The following is a 25,845-nucleotide window of genomic DNA, read 5'->3' as shown; positions in this document are numbered from 1 at the left end:
TTGACATTCGGTGCGTTTTTGCCTCTATCAGTTCTGAGCCCAGTTACTTCAGCTTCTGGCAGGGCACCTTGCAGATCTTCTGCTGCTGCTGCTGCTGCTGTGGTTTCCCATGGCAAGACCCTCCGCTGTGGCAAGATGATCCTCCACCATGGCAAGAAGACCCACTGCTGTGGCAAGAAGACCCTCCGCTGTGGCAAGATGATCCTCCGCTGTGGCAAGATGATCCTCCACCATGGCAAGAGGATCCTCCGCTCCCATGGCAAGAGGACCCACTGCTGTGGCAGCAGTCTTGTTTGTGGCACTGGTCTTTCTCCTGGCGGGAGCACATCTTTCTGTAGCTTGGGTAACCCTGAAAGAAAGAGACAGCCATCCCTCACTGCGTGCCCACACAAGAGGAACCTTTGTGGAGATCCCACTTCCTTCCAGCGCAGAATACACAAGAAGTTGCTTTATGAAATATTGAATGGAGAAGCCAAGAGGCTTTTCAGCCTCAAAGTTTTGATCCCCAAGGCGGAGATGAGAAGATATCTAAGAGGCTCCCATCTCACCCATCCCATCCCTTAGTAGAGAGATAAATAGATAATGCTAGTACCACATAGATAAGCTTCTCTCCCTTTCTTCTCTAGAACCATAATGCTGTCTGCTCTTCCCTTTGGGCATCGCAATATTGAGCAGATTCCCCATAACAATGGGCCCAGATTAGAAGTGAAAAGGCTCAAGTAATCAATGAGAAGTCTAATGACACAGATCCATTAAAATGTGTCCCTTTATATTTTTTCTCAGTTGTTTTTTTTATTTAGAATTTGTCCTGTATTATCGCTGAGGTCCCCTATCATCGCTCAAGGCCCCAGGGTGCTAGGTGCTGTGCAACCACAGAACACAAACATGGTCCCTACTCTGAAGAGCTTTGCAATCTAGGTAGAAGACAAGAGACGGGGAGTAGCTATACCAGATGAGGAGCATGAAGTAATAATGCAAAAATATTGGTCAGCATGAAGTTTTCCAGCTGAAACTACAAATAATGTTATTTTCCATTAATAGCCAAAGAGAATCAGCATAATCGGACTTACCCTATTCACCACCAGGAACGTGCAAAGAGAACTGAAGTGAAGTGAGTGAAGAGCTGTGGGGTGCCAGACCTTTTATACCATGTCGGATCTATCCTTCCGGAAATGAGACACAAGCTGGTGATAGTGACTTGTTTGTTTATCATCTCAAGCCTGCACTAATTACCCAAAATATTGCTTTGCTGGTTTGACTCATGGTTGTATCAGTAGATCAATATGTCTCCTGTATGCCATCCGTATTTCCCATTGGTGCATGAAAATGTTAATTCCAGCCACACCTGGAGTCACATACAGGCAGGTATGGGGAAAAACGGGTGTGATGTTCATTGTGGGTTTGCAAAGTCTCACTGCTCTGTTAATTGTTTCAAACCCCAAAATTTTGGGGGGGTTCAAACACAATGGTTATGGGCAACAGTGAGTTTGGTTGTATCAAAAAAAGGAACCAAAAGGTTAAATTTTGCTATCTTATATAAATGCCACAGGAGGATGTTGTAATAAGTACACATACAATATGATGGGGGCTAATTTAGCTACAACGAGTCAGGAAAAGGATCTTGGAGTCATCGTGGATAGTTCTCTGAAGATGTCCACGCTGTGTGCAGAGGCGGTCAAAAAAGCAAACAGAATGTTAGGAATAATTAAAAAGGGGATAGAGAATAAGACTGAGAATATAGTATTGCCCTTATATAAATCCATGGTACGCCTACCTCTCGAATACTGTGTACAGATGTGGTCTCCTCACCTCAAAAAAGATATTCTAGCACTAGAAAAGGTTCAGAAAAGGGCAACTAAAATAATTAGGGGTTTGGAGAGGGTCCCATACGAGGAAAAATTAAAGAGGCTAGGACTCTTCAGCTTGGAAAAGAGAAGACTAAGGGGGGATATGATAGAGGTATATAAAATCATGAGTGATGTTGGGAAAGTGGATAAGGAAAAGTTATTTACTTATTTCCATAATACAAGAACTAGGGGTCACCAAATGAAATTAATAGGCAGCAGCTTTAAAACAAATAAAAGGAAGTTCTTCTTCACACAGCACACAGTCAACTTGTGGAACTCCTTGCCTGAGGAGGTTGTGAAGGCTAGGACTATAACAATGTTTAAAAGGGAACTGGATAAATTCATGGTGGCTAAGTCCATAAATGGCTATTAGCCAGGATGGGTAAGAATGGTGTCCCTAGCCTCTGTTCGTCAGAGGATGGAGATGGATGGCAGGAGAGAGATCACTTGATCATTGCCTGTTAGGTTCACTCCCTCTGGGGCACCTGGCATTGGCCATTGTCAGTAGACAGATACTGGGCTAGATGGACCTTTGGTCTGACCCAGTACGGCCGTTCTTATGTTCTTATGTTCTTATGTTAAGAAGCATGTCAAGAAGGGGTCTTTGAGCATGATAGTATGTTTACATATGGAATGATAGCTAGGAATTAAGGCCCAGATTTTTATAGGTTTCTAATGAAGTTCCATGTATAATTGGTTTATAAAGGGCGATTAAAGGGAGAATAGCCGTAAGTAGAGTTGATCAGGAAACGCGAGGTTTTTCTATGGAAAGTTTGAAGGTTTCCTTGGTATATTCTAACCGATATATTTCTGTTCTGTAATGCTGCTGCAATGTTTCATGGGAGCTGAATCCAGGCTGCCTTGTGCACCCATTCTCTTCAGCAAGCCTAGCTTCCTGGTGAGAGGACATCTCCAGTGAATAAGATTTCGTCGTGGGTATTTTGACTAACAGTCATAGACAGGCCATGGGCAATAAACAAGAATTGATGGAACGTGACCTGCTCATAACTTTTCCTATTAAGACACCTGAGTTAATGTTTGCTGTCCCGGGGTTAGAAACCTATAAAAATCTGGGCCTTAATTTCTAGACATCATTCCATTCGTAAACATACTATCCTACCCAAACATCCCCTCTTGGGATGCTACTTATTACAACATCCTTCTCTTGCATTTATATAAGATAGCAAAATTCAATAGACATAATAGAACCTGCTCACATACTCAACATTCTGTTACGCCCCCAGAAAGCCTAGATCCTCACAGAGTTAACGTAAAGCCAACTTTTTCGTTCCTTTTTTTGATATAAGCAAACTCTTAAATTGCTTCTCTCTCTCTCTCATTCCCTCTCTAGACTTTTGATTTTAGGCTGCTGCCCATCACAGTAGTGTTTGAACTCCACAAAAATTCTGGCATTTGAATCCATAACCAGAACAGAGAGACTTTGCAAACCCACAATGAACATCACACCGGTTTTTCCTCATACCTGCCTGTATGTCACTCCAGGTGTGACTGGAATTAACATTTTCATGCACCAATGGGAAATACGGATGGCATACAGGAGACATATTGATCTCCTGATACAACCATGAGTCAAACCAGCAAAGCAATATTTTGGGTAATTAGTGCAGGCTTGAGATGATAAACAAACAAGTCACTATCACCAGCTTGTGTCTCATTTCCGGAAGGATAGATCCGACATGGTATAAAAGGTCTGGCACCCCACAGCTCTTCACTCACTTCACTTCAGTTCTCTTTGCACGTTCCTGGTGGTGAATAGGGTAAGTCCGATTATGATGATTCTCTTTGGCTATTAATGGAAAATAACATTATTTGTAGTTTCAGCTGGAAAACTTCATCCTGACCAATATTTTTGCATTATTACTTCATGCTCCTCATCTGGTATAGCTACTCCCCGTCTCTTGTCTTCTACCTAGATTGCAAAGCTCTTCAGAGTAGGGACCATGTTTGTGTTCTGTGGTTGCACAGCACCTAGCACCCTGGGGCCTTGAGCGATGATAGGGGGCCTTGAGCGATAATACAGGACAAATACTAAATAAAAAAAATAACTGGAAAAAATATAAGGGGCTACAATTGAATGGATCTGTGTCATTAGACACCGGCTGAGGATGTGGTGCACTGAATCTGGCCCTGGGCTCCAATTGTGCACACCAACTTCTCACTGATTACTTGAGCCTTTTCACTTCTAATCTGGGCCCCTTGTTGTGGGGAATCTGCTCAATATTGCGATGCCCAAAGGGAAGAGCAGACAGCATTATGGTTCTAGAGAAGAAAGGGAGAGAAGCTTGTCTATGTGGTATTAGCATTGTCTATTTATCTCTCTACTAGGGGATGGGATGGGTGAGATGGGAGCCTCTTAGATATCTTCTCATCTCCTCCTTGGGGATCAAAACTTTCAGGCCGAAAAGCCTCCTGGCTTCTCCATTCAATATTTCATAAAGCAACTTCTTGTGTATTCTGCGCTGGAAGGAAGTGGGATCTCCACAAAGGTTCCTCTTGTGTTGGCACGCAGTGAGGGATGGCTGTCTCTTTCTTTCAGGGTTACCCAAGCTACAGAAAGATGTGCTCCCGCCAGGAGAAAGACCAGTGCCACAAACAAGACCGCTGCCACAGCAGTGGGTCCTCTTGCCATGGGAGCGGAGGATCCTCTTGCCATGGTGGAGGATCATCTTGCCACAGCGGAGGGTCTTCTTGCCACAGCGGTGGGTCTTCTTGCCACAGCGGTGGGTCTTCTTGCCATAGTAGTGGAGGTTCATCTTGTCATGGTGGAGGATCATCTTGCCACAGTGGAGGGTCTTGCCATGGGAAACCGCAGCAACAGCAGCAGCAGCAGAAGATCTGCAAGGTGCCCTGCCAGAAGCTGAAGTAACTGGGCTCAACATGGATCGAGGCAAAAACGCTCCGAATGTCAAACCCATTGCCAGCTCCCTGCGTGTTCTCCTGAGCTTGCCTTGAATTTGTAAAGCTTTGCATGTCCTCCTTTCACTGTCGGCCACTGCAGATTCTCCCTTCTCTTCTCAGTTGGCCTTGTATCTCTGACGTTGTTCTCAGCGCATGTGAGAAATACGATTTGTACCTTGACGCTGGGATAATTATACCCCTCGGCTTCTTGCTTCAGTCTCCGGTTGTACATGTGAGACATTAAAATTGAGAGTTCATGAGACTTCCCCTGTCCTGGTGTTTCCTTAATCCTCCCTCTCTGGTCACCACCCAGCAAATTCGCCTCTCACTGGGAAATCATCCTCTGTCCGTACAAGCGAGAGCTGCAAGGCACCGCTGCACTGAGACACCAACCGAGGTGTAGTCAGGTTCCACATTCAGCTCTGTTTGCCCCAGATAATAATAAAGGGAAAATTCAAATTCAAACATGCAGGGCTAGTAAAGTCATTTCCTCTCGGTGTCGAGAATAAGAACTATACTACAGACCTACAAAAATTGCACTTAAGAAAAATGTTCCATTCTTCTCCTGAACAATGGTGGCCAAGATCACCCAAGCTGTAATCCTGACTCCACCGGAATCAATGGCAAAATTCCCCAAGAGTTCAGGGAGCCATGAATCCCACCCGCCCACCCCCACACAATCTTTAGGGTTTCTTAAAGCAGCACCCTTTGCCTGCATCTCTGCAGAGAGGATTGAAAGGATTAAATGGCAGCTCTGGGCTTTACTTCCATGTGGGGGATTCCCCTTCTGACCTCTAACCCTCCCCGGCCCAAAGACAAAATAGAAAATATTAATAAAATGTTGAAAAAAATGAAAACACAAAACCGCCCCCAGTCCAAGCCAAGTTTTGGCCCAGAAAGGAAGATGTGCCAGTGTTGTTACACCAGGAATTATTTTGACCCAATGGATTCAGCAGTAGCAGCTTGGATGGGCAGGAGGAGAAAGGATCTAGAAGGCTGGAGACCATCCCCTAGCGCTTTTGCCAACCCCAGATGTTCACAAATCATAGAATATCAGGGTCTGAAGGGACCTCAGGAGGTGTCTAGTCCAACCCCCTACTCAACAGGGGACCAATCCCCAGACAGATCTTTACCCCAGTTCCCTAAATGGCCCCCTCAAGGATTGAACTCCCAACCCTGGGTTTAGCAGGCCAATGCTCAAACCACTGAGCTATGCCTCACTGACTCAGCTCCTGCTCCCTCTCCCTCCCCCAATATCATGAGGTTATATTTTTAAAAGATTAGGGGATGTTTTTCACTCTGTCGGGTTTATGAGCTTTCTCACTGGGTGGGGGTGAGGAGTTGTCCATACCCTCCTCCGCATTGGGGGATACTTATCCGGCCCGTGGCCCCATAGTATCTGAGCACCTTGAAATCTTTGACATATTGAACCTGTGAGTTAGGACAGTGCCTTTATTCTCATTTCACTGAAGGGTTCAGGGCATGAAGGGTCAGATTTGCAAAATGCCTTAAGTGAGGTACTAGCCTACAGCCCCATTTTCAGACGTGACTGGAGCACCAAGAAGCCTAAATCTCATTGAAAATCAGTAGGACTGAGGAGCTTTCAGAGCTTTACTCTAAGTGACTTAGCTAAGGTCACACGGGAAGGCCCAGGCAAACAGGGAACAGATCACTGCTCTCCCCAATACCAGCCTACGGCCCTAATCCCCCAGCCATCCCAGCTTGAGAGCACATGGTGATGTTAAAACCATCTATTGCAATGTGATATTACACAGACTTGGCAACGTATTCCAGGGACAAAATGAGAAACCCTCTCACAGGCGAAAGAGAGAGAATACAGCTCTTTTGGAGTCAGAGACCCCAATCCACAGAGGGATTTAGGCACCTAACGCCCATGGGCCCTATCCCATTCCAGCAGCATCTCTAGCTAGCACCCCATCTAAAACAGGCAATGCTGGTGGCCTGTAGGAGTTAAATGCTGGTTGAGGTATTCAGCATTAACGCCTCCAGCTGAGAAGCAAGCAGAAGCAGCTGACCTTGTTAGGCTCAAAACCTTCAAAAGAGGTTGGGCCTTCCAGCTGGGAGGCTGGGGATCTTATGGAGAAACTAGCCAGCTTGACACAGACACAGACACAGACACAGACACAGACAGCTGGGGGGTGTGTGTGTGTGTCTGTGTCTGTGTCTGTGTGCGCGCCCAGTGAAGGCAGGCTCCATAATGCACTGTTACCAGCTCTTGGGATTTTTACAGCAAGGTTCATAATGTTTAGTGTCTTTTTTAAAGTCTGAGCTCCTGGTATCATAGGATGGCATGAGGCTCTCAGCTTTCATTTTAAAAACCAAAGGGCTTCTCTAGCCCTCAAGTAGAAGGGGACTAACCCCCCCCCCGTTGAATCTCTCTCTTTAAATGGCATGCCTTCTTTTAAGCTAGCCCCATGCTTTTGAAAGGCAGGGACTTGGGAACATACTGACAATGGGTTTGGGTTTTAGCTGCCCAGGAAACCTGAGAAAATTAAATTGAAACCCTTGAAGAGGTGGGGTGGGGGGGTTGTTTTTTGTGGGGGAGGATCTGATTCTGGGCCTCCTGTGATGTTTCTCTCTAGCTACACAGACTCTGCCCCTCGTCTCCCAGATGGCAAGCACAGAGCCTGCAATTCTGTAGGGAATGAGGCTGTTGCTGGATAGAATCATAGAAGATCAGGGTTGGAAGGGACCTCAGGAGGTATCTAATCCCACCCCCTGCTCAAAGCAGGACCAATTCCCAGACCGATTCCTACCTCAGTTCCCTAAGTGGCCCCCTCAAGGATTGTGCTTGCAACCCTGGGTTTAGCAGGCCAAGGCTCAAACCACTGAGCTACCCCACCCCCCATGGCTATTCTAGCTCACAAGCCAATTCCTCAGCTGGTGTAAATCAGTGCAGCTCTATTGATTTCAATTGCTGCCAGCTGAGGCTCTGGTCCTAGCTGTGAACTCCAATCACAGCACTGGGGTTTGCAATGCTGCTGCCTGTTGGAAATCTAGGAGCTCTCTGGGATACTGAAAGGTTTTGGACACTGAATTATTTTAACAGTGCAATAGATTTACCCTTTTTTCCACTTGCCCAATCATTTGTTTATTTCAAGAGCTGAAAAATGGTACAATGTACAGCTGCGATGAAATAGCCAGATTCCCTTCTCCCTAGAGTAACTTCATTTGGTTCCATGGAATTACTCTTGATTGACATTGATCTGAGCAGTTTAGGGCACTGGTAAAGTGAGTGAGGTGCCTCTCTGTAGTGGCTAGTCAACTGGAGGATAACAACCTACTGCAGCTGGCAGCTAATGTGGTTAGTTCTTTAACATAAATGGTAGAAATCTGTGTCTGATTTTCAAACCTAGGCCTTAATACCTCACACAAGGAGTTTTTACAGAGGAAAAATCAGGCCCACCTAATTTATAGATAGTAAAGATGGGGACAGTGGGCTAAATTCTTGCTTGATAAAAGAAATGCAAAACTTCTCCTGAGGTTTGCATAGCAGCTAGTGTCTGGTCACCCAAAGGATCTGAACCAGGGACCTCCCAAATTTAGATCAAGTTGTAAAAGCAAGTGCTCTCAAGGAAATGTATAATATTAAAAAATACTGACCTCATTACTGTAGTATCTGTGCATGTTGCAATCATTGGTGGACTTTTGCCCATTTCATCAATGGGGAACTGAGTCACAGCCTAGATTAAGTGACATGCCCAAGGTTGTCTAGGAAGTCTGTGGCAGAGCCAATAACTGAACCCTGGTGGCCTTAATTCCAAATCAGTACCCAGCTATCAAACCATCCTTCCTACCTTCATCCTCTATGGGTCAGATGGAGGTGTGGTATGTAGTACACCCTGAAATGCCATCCCCAGCAATGTTTATGTATTTATTTTTAGTCATTTCAATTTAAATAACTAATAAGACACCTCTCCAAGGCTGGAAGGGCCTCAACGCACGTAAATCTCAGCAACATTAAAATGATCAGTTTAACAAGAGCTCAGCCAGCCAAAACTCATACAGAAACTCCTGTCACATCTCTGTTGTCTAAGCGGCTTACCCAGAGCCTTTACCTTTGGTGAGGTTTTTGGAAGTGTCTGTGTGTTTTGAACAATGCTCATGTTACAGCAGGTCAAAAGTTTTCCAATGGGATGTTTTTTGCATCAGAAAATGCTGCTTCGATTAAATCAAAACTTTTTGAGGGCACTTAATGGTTTGGTGAAATTTTCTATGGGAAATTATCAATATGTTTCCATCTGATTGTAAGCTATCAATTATGATACAGAGTTTGACCTTACTGCAACAAAATGTTAGGATGAGGAAGACAAACTATTTCAGAACCTTTCATTTTTCCAAAAAGCCCAAGCTTTCTACCTTGTCGTCCCAGTTTGGGGCCCAATGAAATTTCAAAGTCTTAGGATTTCCCATGAGGTGGGAATTCTGTTTTTTCAACCAGCTCTGCTCACTATCTATGCAATCAGCGATGCAAAAACACAAAGTATTTCCTCTGGGAAGCAAAGAGCATTACTTCTTGCTCAACTGAAGCGTAAGAAACCCTTAAAACAGGTACAAATGGGCACTAAAATTAGGCACAAAAATGGTAACAATGGGCCCAAGACAAACCTTGCACCTGAAACGCATCTCAATTTAAATTGGGTGAGATGATCAGGGAGGGAAAAAGCTGCTATCAAGCAAACCACACTGGGGTTGTGTGGTTTAAAAAGCTGTTGATTAGCTACCGAGGAGGTGGTGGTGGTTGGGGGTGGAGGGGTGCAGGTTTCAGAAGAGGGTGCTTTTTTGCCCCGGGGGAGTACAGCGCTGATTTCTCTCCCCCGGCCGGTGGGAAGGAGGCTGGCAGAGGTAGCTTTCACATGAGCTCTCCTGACCAGCTGTGCTCATTAACGATTCCAGAAGAGTTTTCGCAAGTCTCAGGGTTTTAACTCCAGTGAAGTGGCCAAATTCCATCCTGGGTGACAAGATTCCTAAGTGGCCTGGCACCGCCTGCTCTCCAAGGCAGCCACATCCTCGGCCATCATCATCCCATGCTGCCGCGGGAGCTTTCAATATTTGGCAGGGCCGCCCAGAGGATTCAGGGGCCTGGGGCAAAGCGCGGGAGCTGCGGTGCTTGTACTCACCCAGCGGCGGTTCGGGTCTTCGGCGGCATTTCAGCAGCAGGGGCCCTTCAGTCGCTCCGCGTCTTCGGCCGCACTGAAGGGCCCCTCGCCGCCGAAATGCCGCTGAAGAGCCGGACGGCCGCCGGGCCAGAGCCCTGCGGGGCCCGGGGCGTGGGGCAAATTGCCCCACTTGCCCCCCTCTCTGGGCAGCCCTGATCTTTGGGCCGCAAAAGCGGCTGTGAAAATTGCACTTGGACGGGGCTAGATTGCGGCGATAGGCCCAGCCCCGAGCCAGAGCCGGTGAGCGAGGCCTGGTGCTCCCAGAAGCGCTGTACCTCCAAGACACCTGCCTGAGGATTAACACGTCAGCGGCACCTCCTTGCCCTAGGGAAGGATGAGGAATAATCTCCTACAGCCCATTACAGGGGGCGGGCGCCTCGCCGTACTGGCTGGCACACAGCATGGTGCCATGGTTCCTCCTGCTCACCCCCTCTCTGCACGCTGCCCACCGCTACCGCATCCCGGCACGGCCCCTCCCGGAGGAAGGGGAGGGAAGGCAGCATTTGGCAGGCAGCTTCCATCTCTCTCCCAGAGCAAAGACACGGGAACCCTAAGGGAATCCTTCCCTTCCGCCCATTCCCCTGCACACCCACCTGGGGTGAGGCCCATTGTTTGTGCCATCAATTAGCAAAAAGTCATCCTACACAATCTCCCCTCGGGCAGCGCGCCCTGCCAAGCGGGCTGGGATTTTTTTATATAAAGAAGGACTTCAGCATTTGACTGCAAGCTTGTCAATGGGGATCCACCCAGGCCTATGTATGTCAACGTAGATAATAATAGAAGTGCTCTAATGCATAGCTAGTACTCTGGCAAAACCCCAGGAGCATCAACATAACTATTCACAAAATAACTCGGCCAGACACCCACAACACATTCCTGTCCACCTTTCCGTCGCTGCGGGAGCCGTGCCCTCCACCCTCCCCAAAAACCCAGCTGATGTGGAGCCTTCTGCAGCAGGCCTGGGTGGTCAGCGAATTGGGACCACGCGGGAGGACGAGTTCCAGAGTCTCGGGGTGTGTCTACACCGCAGTTAGACCCCCGCGGCTGGTCCGTGCTAGCTGACATGGGCTCGCATGGCACGGGCAAAGGAGCTGTGTAATTGTGGTATTTGGATCCTGGGCTCTAGGGCTCTGTGAGTGTCTACACGGCAATCAAACATCCCCTTAGCCAGACCCCCCGCATGCCCAAGGCAGCTGGCCTGGGGCAGCCACGGCTGTCTAACTGCAGCGTAGAAATGCCCTCGGAGAGAACGTCCTGCCAGCGGTTTAGGACTCCAGTGCCCCTGCAGTTCATTGCGATTATCCCAGCAGGTCTGACTTTATTCCAGCACCGGCACTTTGCTCTCTCTCAGGGACAGCGACAGGTTCCCGGCGGCCAGCCAGCGCTTTCAGAGCACAGGACATTTATTTTAGGACAAAAGCATTACTGAAAACAGCACGCCGCCTCTGCACACGCTAGCTTACCAGGGGTCACCATCTTCCACGAGGAGCCCCTGGCAGGTTCATGGATTCCAAGACCAGAGGGGACCCCTGTGATCATCCCATCTGACCTCCTGCAGAGCACAGGCCAGAGACCTGCCCCACAGTAATCCCTAGAGCAGAGCTTTCAGGAGAACGTCCAGTCTTGATTTTAAAATCACCAGTGATGGAGAATCCACCACGACCCTCGGTAAATTGTTCCAACGGTTATTTACCTTCTGGGTTAGAAATTTACACCTTATGTCCCATCTGAATGTGTCTAGCTTCAACCTAGAACTATTGGATCATCTCTGACCTTTTTCTGCTAGACCGAAGAGCCCGTTATTAAATATTTGTTCCCCACGTAGATACCTATAGATTGTGATCAAGTCACCCCGGAACCTTTTCTTTGCTAAGCTAAGTAGATTGAGCTCTTCACATCACACCTAATCTTCAAGTTCAAAGGGGCTCCAGTCCTTCAAACCCTTCCAGATGGATTTTGCCCTCTGGGTTACCATCTCATGTCTGTTTTTGGATCAAAATGAGTCATGCAGCCAGCTCAGGCCGACCCTTTACACCCCAAAGTCTTTCTTTGTGTCCTGGGTTTCTTGAACCCAGCCTGTGCAATTCCCCCCGGGGGGGGCACTTCTTAGGAACTGTCCCCCGCTCTGCAGTAATTATTCCCCACTGATTTTAGTTCCCCAAAGGAGCTTGATAACGCTTCCACCTGGAGCTAGAACATAATCCCTGCCTCACAAAGACGCAGCTAACATAAATGTGATGCAAAAGCTATTGAGGGGGCCCATCATATCTGTCAGCCTGACATGCTGCCACCTTTTGCCCAGGCTACGAAACGAGCATTTGTCTCAAGCAGGTCAAAGCAGCATTTCTGCGTGAAGATGGCACCAATGAACTGATTCATTCCTCATTTCCCGCCTGCCCGCAGCAGTCACCGTGTCATCTGTTTGCTGTCACAACCAGAACCAGCTAAAGGAGATTGTGCAGGAATTACTGGCTGTAATGAAAGGTTTAGGTGACACTCAGCCCAATGATTTTAATAACCGGCCCTTACAGAGGCGATCGCCCGTGAGATGATAGAGTCATGAGACCAAACGCATGCTGAACATATTTACCACCCCATGCTTGGCTCCAAGCCCAGGAAGAATGAAACTCTTGGTCCGTGCCCACTGCATGGTGGAAGAGTTTCCACATTGACTCAGTCCCCAGCATATTTGACCTCCTTTCTGGGATTATCAACAGAGAGGTGCAATCGCCCTGTGGATTAGGACTCGGCACAGCGGAGTTTTTACTATTTCATATCGTTTCTATTTCAGCAGCACCCGGGAACCACAATGGAGGCTTGGGGCACTAAACAGAGATGTATCAAAGACAGTCCCTGCCCCGCACAGCTCACAGACTACATGGCGGACAGGCTGCAACAGGCAGATGAAACAGAGAAAGTGGGTGGGAGTGGGCTTGAGGGAGTGGGAAACAATCAAATAAAGCTTACTGGCACTGTGAGCGTCTTGGGGCCAGGACCATCTGTTTGCTCTGTGTTTGTTCAGCACCTAGCGCCACGGGGGCCTGATCCCTGCCTGGAGCTCCTAGATGCTCCCACAATGCAAATAATAATCACTCATAATAAGCAGAGCCTAGCAGAAAAGCTGAAGTCATAACTCAACAGTAGCCTAGGCCCTGCCAGACTGGAGTGTTCTCTTCCTGGGTCTTTTGCTGGCCGGCTGTCATTTCAACTCTGGGTGCCTCCGTTTCCCCCTTTTAAATGCTTAGATTCCACAGTGATGCTGGGCATGATGCAAAGACCTGAATAGAATGGAGGGGGAGGACATTGATAAGGGATGGGGAGGCAACTACCATATAACGCCTTGGGCGTGGTGGTTCTGGGTCCGAGGAGGAAGGGAGGTGAAGGAGGGAAGGCTGGCCCAGCAGCTGCCCATATTATAGCATATTTGTGGCTAAATAAGACTTCGGTCCCCTAGCTTGTGAAGACAGTGTGGCCTATTGAATAGGACACTGGACTGGGTTCTGTCTGTGGCTCTGCCTCAGGTCTTACCACAGGCACATCACTTCCCTTCCCGTGCCTCAGTTTCCCCATCTGTACATGGGGACAATGATGCTGAGCTCCATTTGTAAAGCGCTTGGAGATCTACCGATGGAAAATGCTACATAAGAGCTAGGGATTATTATTATTAGAAGCAGGAAAATACACTCCAAATTTTTCTCTGCCCTTGGATTTCCACGAGCAGAACTATTTCCTCCTCAGTTTATCATTAGAAAGGCTGATATTTTTCAGACCAAACTTTATATTAAAAGTTACATTAAACAACAGTCTGAATGTACATTTAGAAGGTCAAGAAGCATTTTCCCATAAGATATCCTCTCTAAGAGATGGGGCCAAAACCAGAACCAGGGATCTGACCAACTCCCCAGTGCGCACACACCAGGGGGTTCGGTAACGTTCAGGTTACATTTTTATTCATTGCAAATTTATCCATTCATTCTGTTCACGTGTTGGTTTCAATCCAGGCCAGATTTCCATTGATTTATTCACTGTTCGTATCTTGACGTGGATAAACTTCAACCTAAGTCATTCCCAGACCATTTGCTTCAACTCCATGCTAGTCCATTATTGGGTGTTTGGCTGGCCCCCAGAGTCGCATGGTATTGTGTCTGCTCCTTGAGTGAATGACTGAACATTTTTGAAGAGGAGACTGATGAATGATAAAGACCAAAGGATGCCGTTTCTGTTGTGAATGTTCAGAAAATTGTGCTAAAATGCATGAAAATTTGTGGGACTCACAAACACTTTTGTGACTATATGTTGGCCACACAAATACTCACAAACAACCAAGAATGGCCCCATGGGGACCACTCACGTGCTTCAAGTTATGCATGTACTTAAGGAGTTTGCTGACTCAAGATCGAGAACTAAATATTGGGCCAAAAAACGATTCATGAAAACTTTTTGTTGTTGTTTTCTTTTCTTCCCCATTTTGAAAGCTTTGACGAACGGGACGTTCTCACAGAGCATTCCTGGGAAAAATAATTGTGCTTTTTCTTCTTCTTCTTCAGAACTTCATCATGTTTCATCCACCTTCCTGAAACAACCCCACCAATGACAATGAACCAGACTTGGTGCTGAAGATGCAAATAGGAACCTAGTGGGGCTTACGAAAGCTTTCTATGGGAGTTAGGCTCTTTTGTGAATCCCACGAGGTGTCTGTCTGAATCTTTAGGCATCTAAATTCTCCGTAAACTGGCCCAGAGGATACATAGACATTGAGGGCCCCGCTCCAGCTCAGGTTTTTGAGTCCACCTGATCCCCTGGGACTGAGCTTGGGTGGTCGGCCGAAGCTGCCGCCCCAACCGCAGTGTCCACACTATTATTTTTAGCATGCAGACCTAGCCCTAGTCACACCCAGCTCTAGTGTAGACATATCACAAGTCCCATTGACTTTTAATCCCACTGTGGTCCAGAGCTGGAGGACGCGGATCCAGAACTATGCCCAGCTTTAGCAAAACAGAACCCCACCCCACTGGGACTTCGGGAAATCTAGGCCACCCACGTTTTTCCCATCTCATTTAAGTGCAGGAGAGGCCAGCAATTAAATCCTTATGTGGCACGGGAACACCAAAAGATACAAAGGAGAGATACCATTCTGAAGTGAGACTGAGTCATGCAAACAATGCAAATGATGTTGAATTGGAGCAGTCTTTGACTATAACTCACCATGCCAGAGAGGTGTTTCACGTCCGGTAAGAGGTCTTGGGAACATATAAAAGGGCTCCCGTCCCAACGATTCGCATTCACTCATCTTCGCTTCTCTCCACGAGTTCTTCTCTGCATTCAGGGTAAGTCTGGGAGTCAATCCAGTGCTGTGGAATTCACTGGAAGCATCACCATTGAGTTCAATGGGTGCAAGATAAAGAACTAATTTAGGTCCTGATTCAGGAAAGCACCTGAGCACACGCTTAACTCTCAGTGAATGCCGGGGGTGAGGGACTTGGAGATGTGTTACAATCGAAGCACATATCTACGTGCTGTCGCGGAGCGGGATGGCTTCCTGAATATGGGCTCCACTGCTTATGTGCCGTGCCTGGGATCTCTAACAAAATAGAAGAGTCTGTCTTGGGGCAATGAGGATCTGTAATCAAGTTCTGGTCATCTCCATGGGCCTCTTTGCTGATGCTAAATTCACTTGCTGAAGTTTTATGTAGCTAGGGTGTGTCCAGCTGCGGTTCCCAGCTGAAAAGTGACCCATGCTCAGCCTAAGCCTTCCTCAGAGGTATCGCAACACCCTTCTTTGTGTCCTTCCGATAGGATTGCACAGTCTGCAGCATGGGAGCCAGTGCAAAGTGTGCAGCCTCTCCCGGCATCTGGCCAGGAACAATGGCACAGCTGGAGAAATCCTGCTGGAGACCAGAAGCAGCGAGTAGGTTGGGAGTGGCAAAGATTGCTGGGAGGGGGATCTTGCAGGTCACCGCAGGCAGAGTTAATGATCAGTGCTCAAGTACTCAGCATTCAGGAACCAACCGCTGGGGATCAGTCAGGCAGATTCCCTGGTGTTTGCAGCTACCAACGGTTTGTCTCTTTCTTTCAGGGTTCCCCAAGCTACAGAAAGATGTGCTCTCGCCAGGAGAAAGACCAGTACCACAAACAAGACACCTGCCACGGGAGCGGAGGAGGATCATCCTGCCACGGGAGCGGAGGAGGATCATCCTGCCACGGGAGCGGAGGAGGATCATCCTGCCACGGGAGCGGAGGAGGATCATCCTGCCACGGGAGCGGAGGAGGATCATCCTGCCACGGGAGCGGAGGAGGATCATCCTGCCATGGGAAACCACAGAAGCCCTGCCAGCAGGAGCAGCAGCAGAAGCATTGCTGCCAAGTGCCATCCCAGAAGCTGAAGTAGCCGAGCACAGACCGGCTGGAAGGGAAAACTCTGAGCAGAACCATACCAATTCACTGCTTAGTCTCATGATCATACCTTGAATTTGTAAAGCTTTGCATGGCCTTGTAACTATCGTAAATTGCAAGTTGTCTCCTCTCTTCTCCAGCTGCTCTTGTATCTCTGAGGCAGTTATGAAACCATGGAAGAAATGTGAATTGTATCTTTATGCTGTAATAATCTAATCCATCCATTTCCTGCTGTAGTCTCCAATGGTGCCTGTGAGACATTAAAATTTGAAGTTCATGAGAGTTCCATTGTCCTTGTGTTTCCTCGTGTTAGTCTCTTGTATACTATTGCGCATCCATACAGTGTAGATGGTCACATATGACACATTAACCATATAACAAGCATTACACCTACTTCAAGGAACAGCTAAGGTCTAGATTTCAAAAATTCTCAGGGCCAGATTTTCAAGTGCTCGGCATCCAAAACTGGGGTGATGTTTTCAAAAGTGCTCCGCACCCAACACGTGATCCACATTGCACAACACAGAGAACTTTCTCTGGGTTTGTCAGTATCAAACAACTGGGCGAGCATTTGGTGTGATGAAGGGAGTTCAAAGGGAAAAGTCAAATGAGCAGAGAGACAGCCAGAGCCGTTCTTTTTGCTCAAATCTCTCTTTCTTTGCTCAAATCTCTTTTTGCTCAAATGCTCAGCATGGGCATAAGGCCTTTGCTTCATAGGCGCGGGCTGCAGGATCAGGGCCGACGTGCTGAAATATCTGGCTTTTCCTTTAAATGACTGGAGGGGGATAGAACGGGGCCCAGTCATGTACGATAAGGATGGCTGCACGATCAGCAGAGTAACGCACATCCTTTATTCTGTCTATTCCACTCACATTCTAGCCCAGCGAATTGCCCAATGGCGAGTTGGCAGAGCTAGCAGCGATGTTGGGTGTGAAGAGAGAAGGCAATCAACCAGCTCAGAAAGCAGGTTTTTAATTACTAGATGCTGTGAGATGAGAGCAGCCTGATGTGAACACGCTTAGCGTAATATGGACTCAGACGGAGAAGTGGCTAAGTTGAAACTCCGCACTCCTACACAGCGAAAAATCTCAATCAGCGACAAGAGGATCACGTGGTACTGCCATCTCCAAGCCTTTGAAAATCATGAGTCGGGCCCTCACAACTAAAAATCCGCAGTTGGGGGGGTTTCAAATCATAAATTTTGGGTTGTTTTCCTTTGCATTCTGGTTTCTGAACCCATAGGAGGTATTCAGGTCACCAAAGATTTTCTCTGCCACCATGAGTGCTAGAAATTTACAGGGCGGGGTGTTAAACAAAAGCTGAAATTCTCATGAAATTACATTAAAAAAAATGAGGAGTCCTTGTGGCACCTTAGAGACTAACAAATTTATTTGGGCATAAGCTTTTGTGGGCTAAAACCCACTGCATCTGATGAAGTGGGTTTTAGCCCACAAAAGTTTATGCCCAAATAAATTTGTTAGTCTCTAAGGTGCCACAAGGACTCCTCGTCGTTTTTGTTGATACAGACTAACATGGCTATCACCACTATGAAATGACATGACTCCGGGAGCTGGGGCTTTAAGGAAAGCACCAAATATCATGGGACTTGTAATAAAATTGTCAGATATCAGGGGGTCGCTGTGTTAGTCTGTATCCACAAAAACAACAAGGAGTCCGGTGGCATCATTTGGGCATAAGCTTTTGTGGGTAAAAAAACCACTTCTTCAGATGCATAAAGAAGTGAGGTTTTTTACCCACGAAAGCTTATGCCCAAATAAAACTGTTAGTCTTTAAGGTGCCACCGGACTCCTTGTTGTTAAAATTGTCAGAGTTGGCAGCACGTCACGTCTTTTATTAATGGCTGGTAGTGAATCACAACGGCTGTGTACTGTTTATTGCCACTCAAAACACAACTAAGAGTGAAATCCCCCCCCATGGAGAGGCACCACTCAAGCCCTTTGAGAGCGAAAGAAAGAGGTATGTGGGATTGTAGCAGTGTCTGTATACAGGTGACTTTCACCAAGGTGACTTTTGCCCATAAAGCTCATTGACAAATGGTTATTTCTGCTTCATACCAAACATGCGCTGGGAATAACCATCAGGCATCACACTCTCGTTGCAGCCAGACCAGCCTTTCAAGCCAGGTTGGGATTTGCTCTAACGACAATGTGCATTTTGCCCGAAGTGCACACAGCCTTAAAGTGTTGTGTATTTTGCTCTTCTAATTTAAACCAACAACGTCTTTATTCAAAGCCATGACAGTAATGTCCGTGCCGGAGGGGAGATAAGATGCGGTGGTCAGGTCCTGCTGGTAGACGTGATGCTGGCAGGTCAGGTGCCAGCTCATGCCAAGATCTTCAGGCCTCGGCGGAACACGGACAAACACAAATCTGCAATCAGTCTGGCTCACCTGCGTTAATATCGTTAAACTCGGGAACAGGATTATAGAAATGTGTTTCGAGGTTATGGAACGCAGGCTGCATTACATGAGAACAAGCAAGGGGACCAGGGCGCAGCGAAGGGTGGCAGGCACGGGAATAGTTGGAGGAGCAGGAGGAACATTACCCCCCTGAACTGCAAGCCTCAGGCAGGCATGGAATTTGCCCCCTAACGCACAGCCCAGTTGGTCTGCCTGGAGCTGCCCCACACCCAAATACAGAAGTCAAACTACACCTATGGTTGCAGACCACGCTGGATGAGCAAGCTTCTCTAGCAGGTGAGAAGCAGAAAGCCTCCCAGGAATGGAAGATGGGACGGATCAGCAAGGAAAGCTACCTCTGGGAGGTCAGAAAGTGTCGGGATCAAGTGAGAACTGCCAGAAGCCCAGCAGAGTTGGATCTTGCACAGGGAATGATGTTTAACTGTGCTGCAGCTGTCTGGGATCAGGCTGGAGCATCTACACCACAATTAAACAGACCCTTAGCTTAGCCTGAGCTCCGCAAGCCTGAGCCAGCTGACACAGGCCGGCCATGGGGACGAACCCACTGTGGCTCAGAGGAAAACCCTCTGCAATTACCAGGGTTAGTGTCACGCAGCCTCAAGATTGCCTGGGTGCACCAACATGGAAGAAACAAAGACAAACACCAAATGCCCCGAGCTAACACGACACTCTGGAGCTATCAGCCTCCTACCTGTGTGCTCAACGTGTGCTTCAGAATACATGACATGCTACATCACGGCTCCTGCGTCTCACCTCTGAATAACAAGCCCGCGAAAGCCCCCTGTGCATCATGCATGAGACATTTCTGTTCCCCTGTGCACCAACCTCTGCAGACGAGGGGGCAGGAGGGGAAGAAATCAGGCAAGCGTCTCAGCGTCTTGGGGCCGTTCTGTGTTGTACAGCACCAAGCACAGACACTATTGCAATGAAATATAATCATAATGTGGCTTTGGTTAGTAACCCTTAGCCCGGTAGCAATTTAAGGGCCCAATCCTACAATTCTTCTCCCTCCTCATTGTAACAACCTTTTATGTACTTGAAAACTGTTATCCTGTCCCCTCTCAGTCTTCTCTTCTCCAGATTAAACAAACCCAGTTTTTTCAACCTTCCCTCATGGCTCATGTTTTCTAGACCTTTCATCATTTTTGTTGCTCTTCTCTGGACTTTCTCCAATTTGTCCACATCTTCCCTGAAATGTGGCGCCCAGAACTGGATACAATACTCCAGTGGAGGCCTAATTGGCATGGAGTAGAAGCTATGTCATGGCTTATTTTATTTTCACTTGTTATTTTCAGCCACCTAGCCGGGACTGGGGGGGCAGGTATTTTGTTTGGGTAGCCAGCAACACTACTGTTTAAGCTGAAGGCACTAGTGGGAATATTTTACTACAGGAAGATGCCTTGTAATGGAGGTAGAAATGTGTGCTCATGGAAGGTGGACATTAAATTGCCTTCTGGATGTGGGCATGGCATGACATTTTCAAAAGTGAAGCTGAAACCCTATTGTCAAAAGTGACAGAGGCCATTTGGGAATTTAAAATTGCATTGACTTTGAATGAGACTTAGTCTCACAAGTGCATAAGTCACTTTTGAAAATGGGGCTTGACCTTCTAAATTGCTTAGGTGCTTTTGAAAATTTGACGCTAGCAGACAGATTTTTAAAGGTATTTAGGAACCTAAAGAGGCAGATCGGCACCTAGCAGGATTTTCAGAAGCCCCAGACTCCTACTGGGAGTGCTTAGGTAGTGCTTAGGTTGCTTTTGACATGGTTACAAGACACAAGATCGGGGTGGAATCCTGGCCCCATTGAAGTCAATGGGAATTTTGCCACTGACTTGAGGGGAGCCAGGATTTCACTTACGTCTAGGTGAAAAGTGCAATGACCATTGGTAGGATCCAGCCAGTTTAACTGCCAAGGCCATTAAAATCAGGTGATCCATCCTGGTCTCACATCACCAGAGATGCTATAAAATTACAGGCAGGGGAAAATGGCTGTTCAGTTGCTGAGAATTTTTGGTCCTTTGCACGCTAAATTGTGAGCCGGTCATGCAGCCTGTGCCCTCTTAGCCCTTGGCATGACCTACCTGCCTTCTGAGGCAAGACATGGGAGGAAAGCCGCCACTGCTGGGCTGCTCCTCCCTGTCCCACCCAGGGGAGCAAGACGTTAGCAGGGGATTGGGTATAGCCTTGATTCCTCTTCCCCCACCCTGTCGGCCAGTGCAGGTGAGCTGACGTGGAGGGGGAAGCTGAGGCCAAACTATGAGTCTGCTCTGCTTTTGAGGAAGGGGCAGGGGTCTGTCTAGACCACGGCCCTTGATTTTCCATTAAACTTCTATCGTCCACCTTCCTGTACGGCTTGAAGAGTCACCTACATTTACAGAGAATTCTGGCCTCTTCTGCTGAGATATTTTTGCCCTCTACCTAAGAAAATCGTGTAGCTCACGGACCTCGGTGTCAGAAGCCGGACACACCAGACTCAGCCGTGCAGTGTTCTTTTGCAGCTGTGTTTATGACTGAGGCTATAGCTCCACACGCCAGCAGCAGTGCACTTTAGCAAAGTTACCCATCAACAGTCACACAACATCACAACAAAGTGAGAGAACCCAGCATAAGTTTCGCCTCATGGAGGTGGATGCGTGGAATAGGATGGGGGAGGTTTCAGATCTTTGCTGTTGATCTGAAGGCAGGTGTTTCCCATTCTGGAGGAACCGGGCGAGAATCAGTTTGTGCACCGCGGATGGCATCTTCTGAGTGGAAAAGGGCAGGAACTTCAAAGCTTCTGTAGAAAGACCCCAAAATACCAGGACCTGTGACCGCATTGTGCTCATGAATTACTGGTGTCCTTGTTCTTTGTTCCCTCCAGAGTGTGGGCGCGCTGTGGGAGACACACACAGCCAAGTTAGATTTTGTGAAGCACAGCTGGCCTGATCCATTGCCCCCTGAAGCCAAGGGGAATCTTTCCTCTGATTTGCAGTTAAGGCAGGAGCCTGCAACGGTGGAACAGCCAATTACGCTTTTGCCCAACCGATACATACATAGCTCATGTTTGCCACATCAATGCTTTGCATCCCTTTGTACGAGACTGTGATTCTCTGCTGACATTCTTAGCACCCCTCCAGCCAAATATTTCACAGAGAGTCACATTCATTGCACATTCAGCCTTCTCTTTGTTCCTAACTCAGTCCCAAATCCTGATCCTGGTTTCTGGCTGAATTAACTATTTTTGGCCTATAGCTGTTCATGAAGACTCATCTATTATTTATTACTTGTGGCCTGTGATTGGTCATTTATGTCACATGGCATTGTTTCTTCTCCTTTACTTGACAAGGGACACTTTTAAAATGGGAGAATACCAAATACCGAATGCTAGAGCTAATTGGGAATTTTCCTTCTGGGTGAGTTTTCAACAGAAAAGGCAGTTTTCTGTTTTTCTAGGGAAAAATTCATCCATCAGGAAAACCAAAATCTAGTATTTCATTTTGGGTTGGTTCCACCTGAATTCACATTTTTTTTGTTGAAATGAACCCAAAACATTTTGTTTCAAATCAGTTGAATGTTCAGCTGTATTTTCCTATGGTGGCGCATCCCCTCATGGGAGCTGTAGTTTCGGTCTCTCTAGCCCACTTTCACTCCTACAGATCGGGATCCTGGATGGACTACATCTCCTATGATGCAACGCCATCTAGTGGTGCGGTACAGTATGGCAGCCACATGGCTGAAAGTGCATCATGGGAAATGTAGTCCTAGGGATGGAAATGCCCCTTTTTGCTTGACTCTTGGGAATACTGTTTTCTACAAAATTCACCCCATCCAGTCTCAGAAAAAAGGTCCATTCCCCCTCACCCAAAGCCTGACTGTCCTCTCAAGCATACCCCCACCACCTGCCTGGCCCATGAGCCCCTACACCCACTCCTCCCCGGTGCCTGCCCGTACAGGGATCCCCCACCACCATTCCCTCTCAGGACTCCCTGCCTCCCCAACTCTGGCCCTCACCCCTCCTTGCCGGTGAGCCTCAGGTCTGTCCCTCCCACTTCCTGGTCCCCGTTGCTGAGGGGAACAGGAGGCTCAGTCACCCGGTGGCACATTAAGGGCCCAGCACACAGTGTGGGACCCAGGTGCTGCACTGACAGCACTCCCAGCAGCCACGTGGGCCACACAGCAATTGGCGTGTGCCCCCCCCAGCCCCCGAATGTGCACACAGCAACAACCTCAGGCCAGGTGCTTTTCGAGGTGTCTGTTTTACCTTGTTGTATCTGCACCACGACCGTGACCACTGTCCAGGCTTCAGTACACACAGGGATTGGCAGTGATGAGTTCTTTCTTGTTCATCGGCTCAGCGTCAGAATCTGGCAAGCTCATAGTGTATTTATATTTACTGCTGGATGGTCTCTGAAATAATGAAAACGCACGTGAGGATCTGATCACTTTTCAACGCGTGAAATGGCAAAGCACATGCTCCTTCCTTCTGTGTCAGCTTCTGTGACTCCATTTGGAAAGGAATCCCACTTGGGAAATGGTATTGTGCTGATTTCAATGTAAAAGCTTCTTAAAGTGAATTTGGTGTAAGTTGGGACTGGGGCAGCTCGCAGCAGATTGCTAAGTTATCCAGATAAGTGTCACTAGACATACAGCATAACACAGCTGGTCGTGTATTTCATTCATTGGAGTGGGATTCAAGAGATTTGCTCGGACCACTTGAGAAGGCAGATCAGGAGTTTCTGTTCTCCCTGTCTCAGAACACGAGAACAAGGGGACGTTGAAGGAAGTGAAAACGTGGGAAACTCAAAACTGAAAAAATGAACTACTTTTCCATACTGGAAGTGATTAAACTGTGGAACTCACTGCCACAGGAAGCCATTGAGACCAAAAACTTACCAAGATTCAAAAAGGGATTGGACATTTCTGTGCTTGTCAAGAATCTCCCGAGTTATCATAGTTACTGAAAGCAAAAATCTTGGCCAGGATATTAAACCTCCTGGGTCAGGGCTTAAGTTATTGTCTAACTATTAAAGACCAGGATGAGCGCTATGTGGGAGCAGATTGTCCCACTTCTGCTTATTGCGCTGTTCTTACTCCTGGCTCTGCAGCAGCTGGGTGCTAGCAATTGTCAGAGGGATACTGGGCTGGATGCACCTGGAGCCTGACCCACACTGGCAATTCTTATGCTCCTACTTCCTGACCTCGCGTTAGCATTGTGGGGATCAATCCAGGAGTGTCTATGAGCTGCTCAAGCATTACAATAGCGGGGTCCTTGCAAGTGCCGAGATAGAAAATGCAGAATGATATCAGTTAGCTCATTGCACTTTTCCAGCTCTGCTCTGCTGCAGATTCCAAACTATAATTGAGCCCCACAACCCTCTTGTGCGGTTGGGAAGGGGAACTCTCCCCTTTTACAGATGGGGGAAACTGAGGCAAAAGGCGGTGACTTGCAACGGGCCAAGCCATGGTCAGCTGGTGGAAAGGAGTCACGTGTGAAGGTTCCCATCAGTCACCCATGGAGCGGAGGGGCCAGCACAAGGCCTAAATTCTGCTGAAATGCCCCTTAATCCCTTCAAATTCCTGAATTCTAATCCCAGTTTACACTAGGAATTGAGGTGTGCATAAGCCTCATGCTGACCTCCCATAGGGCGGCAAATTCCATCCTTTGTGATGCCGAGGCAACCAGAGACTTGGATGATGGTCGCAAACGTCCCCACTGCCATTCCTCCCCTCCCACGCATATTTCCCCAGCAGCCTGGGGAAAGTTACCTTGGCAGGAGACGGCTCCTGCTGGACCAACTTCTTAAACTCGCACCTCCGGAACCTCTCTGATTCGCGGCCCTTTCTGGAGTTGCCCTGGTAGCTGTCAATCATATCTGCGATGGCCTTGATGAGGTTAGACATCCCGGGGTGATGGTGCAGATCCTGACAAAAGCAGGGGGGAGGAAGGGATCGTGATTCAATCCTTACGAACCCAGCACAACCTTCGTTGGGGGGCTGGCTCTCGAGAGTCATTCTGGGTTCTGCTCAATGGGCAGTGGAGGTGAGAGGAGCAAACAAAAGAAACAGGATGGGAAATAATGCTGGAAATATCTTCATGATACACTATGTATTAAGAGACTCTCTCTTCTGCGCCATTGAGCAAGATAAGTAGAAATCAAACGGATCCCGAGAGCGGGGACCAGAATCAGAAAATGCATCTTCTGTGTGCCAGGGCTGTGTGCAGACCACGGAACACAAAATGGGTTCCCAGCCCATGAGAATTTTCGAGATTTCAAAAAAAAAATTCCCATCCCAAATCAGGCCTAAAAGATGAAATCGCAAAAAGAGATTCATGAACCAGTATTCTGGGAAAAACCATTCAGACTGGATCAATTGAAATGTTTCATTTCAGTCATTGTTTTGAAATGGACTGTTTATAATGGTTTTCCCTTTTTAACAAAAAATCTGTAAATTAACTAAAATTTCAGAAAGAAAAGACATTTCCAACTGAAAAAAAAAATTTTATTTAAAAAATGTCAAAACAAGATACTCAATAAGTTCACATTTTTTTCGGAATGTTTTCGTATCAGGAGATTCATCACAACCGCCCCCTTTCCCGCCAACAGGTGACAAACTGACGTTTTTGTCAGAAATTGTACCAGAGAAATGTTTTTGGAAAAAGCATCGTTGGAAAGTCTCCCCCCCCACCCCCAGTTCTATCTCAGGTCTTCCCAGTTTGCATCAGTGCTGCGGCTCAAGGGGGTCCCTTCACCCACACAGAATCGGCCAGGCCTGTCAAGCTGTCAAACCAGACCCTATTTCTTCTCTGAAGCAGCCAGCAGAACTGATGGCGCAGGATCACTCCCACTCATCACAGGCGAGAGAGCGGGACGCCCAGCTCCATTCACGGCTTGCTGCTTCATGTGCCTGTTGTCTCTGCATTATGCAATACCCCAGAGGAAAAGGCAGGTTATGACTCAGCCAATGTGAGTGAAGCGTAGACATTCTGCATGCGAAAAATTGTGCAACGCCGCAGCCCATGTTGCTCTTGCAACACTTATACTTTGTTGTCCTTTGATCTTTACCTCCTATCACCAGGGCTTACA

The 25,845-nt window shown here is 47.6% G+C and overlaps 1 long non-coding RNA gene across 1 annotated transcript; it reads left to right on the top strand.

Annotated features, from left to right (window-relative positions):
- The first annotated feature begins 7,967 nt into the window (after window positions 1-7,967).
- LOC120390627 lies at window positions 7,968-16,050 on the top strand. Its single transcript, XR_005591104.1, has 4 exons — window positions 7,968-8,091; window positions 14,494-15,273; window positions 15,743-15,854; window positions 16,023-16,050. It is a non-coding gene; the product is annotated as an uncharacterized LOC120390627 (long non-coding RNA).
- Window positions 16,051-25,845: the final 9,795 nt, after the last annotated feature.

The sequence above is a fragment of the Mauremys reevesii genome, linkage group 24 (genome assembly GCF_016161935.1).
Source record: "Mauremys reevesii isolate NIE-2019 linkage group 24, ASM1616193v1, whole genome shotgun sequence".
Taxonomy (NCBI): domain Eukaryota; kingdom Metazoa; phylum Chordata; order Testudines; family Geoemydidae; genus Mauremys; species Mauremys reevesii.
The sequence above is the reverse complement of the archived record's forward strand: the minus strand, read 5'-3'. Positions and strand labels throughout refer to the sequence as shown.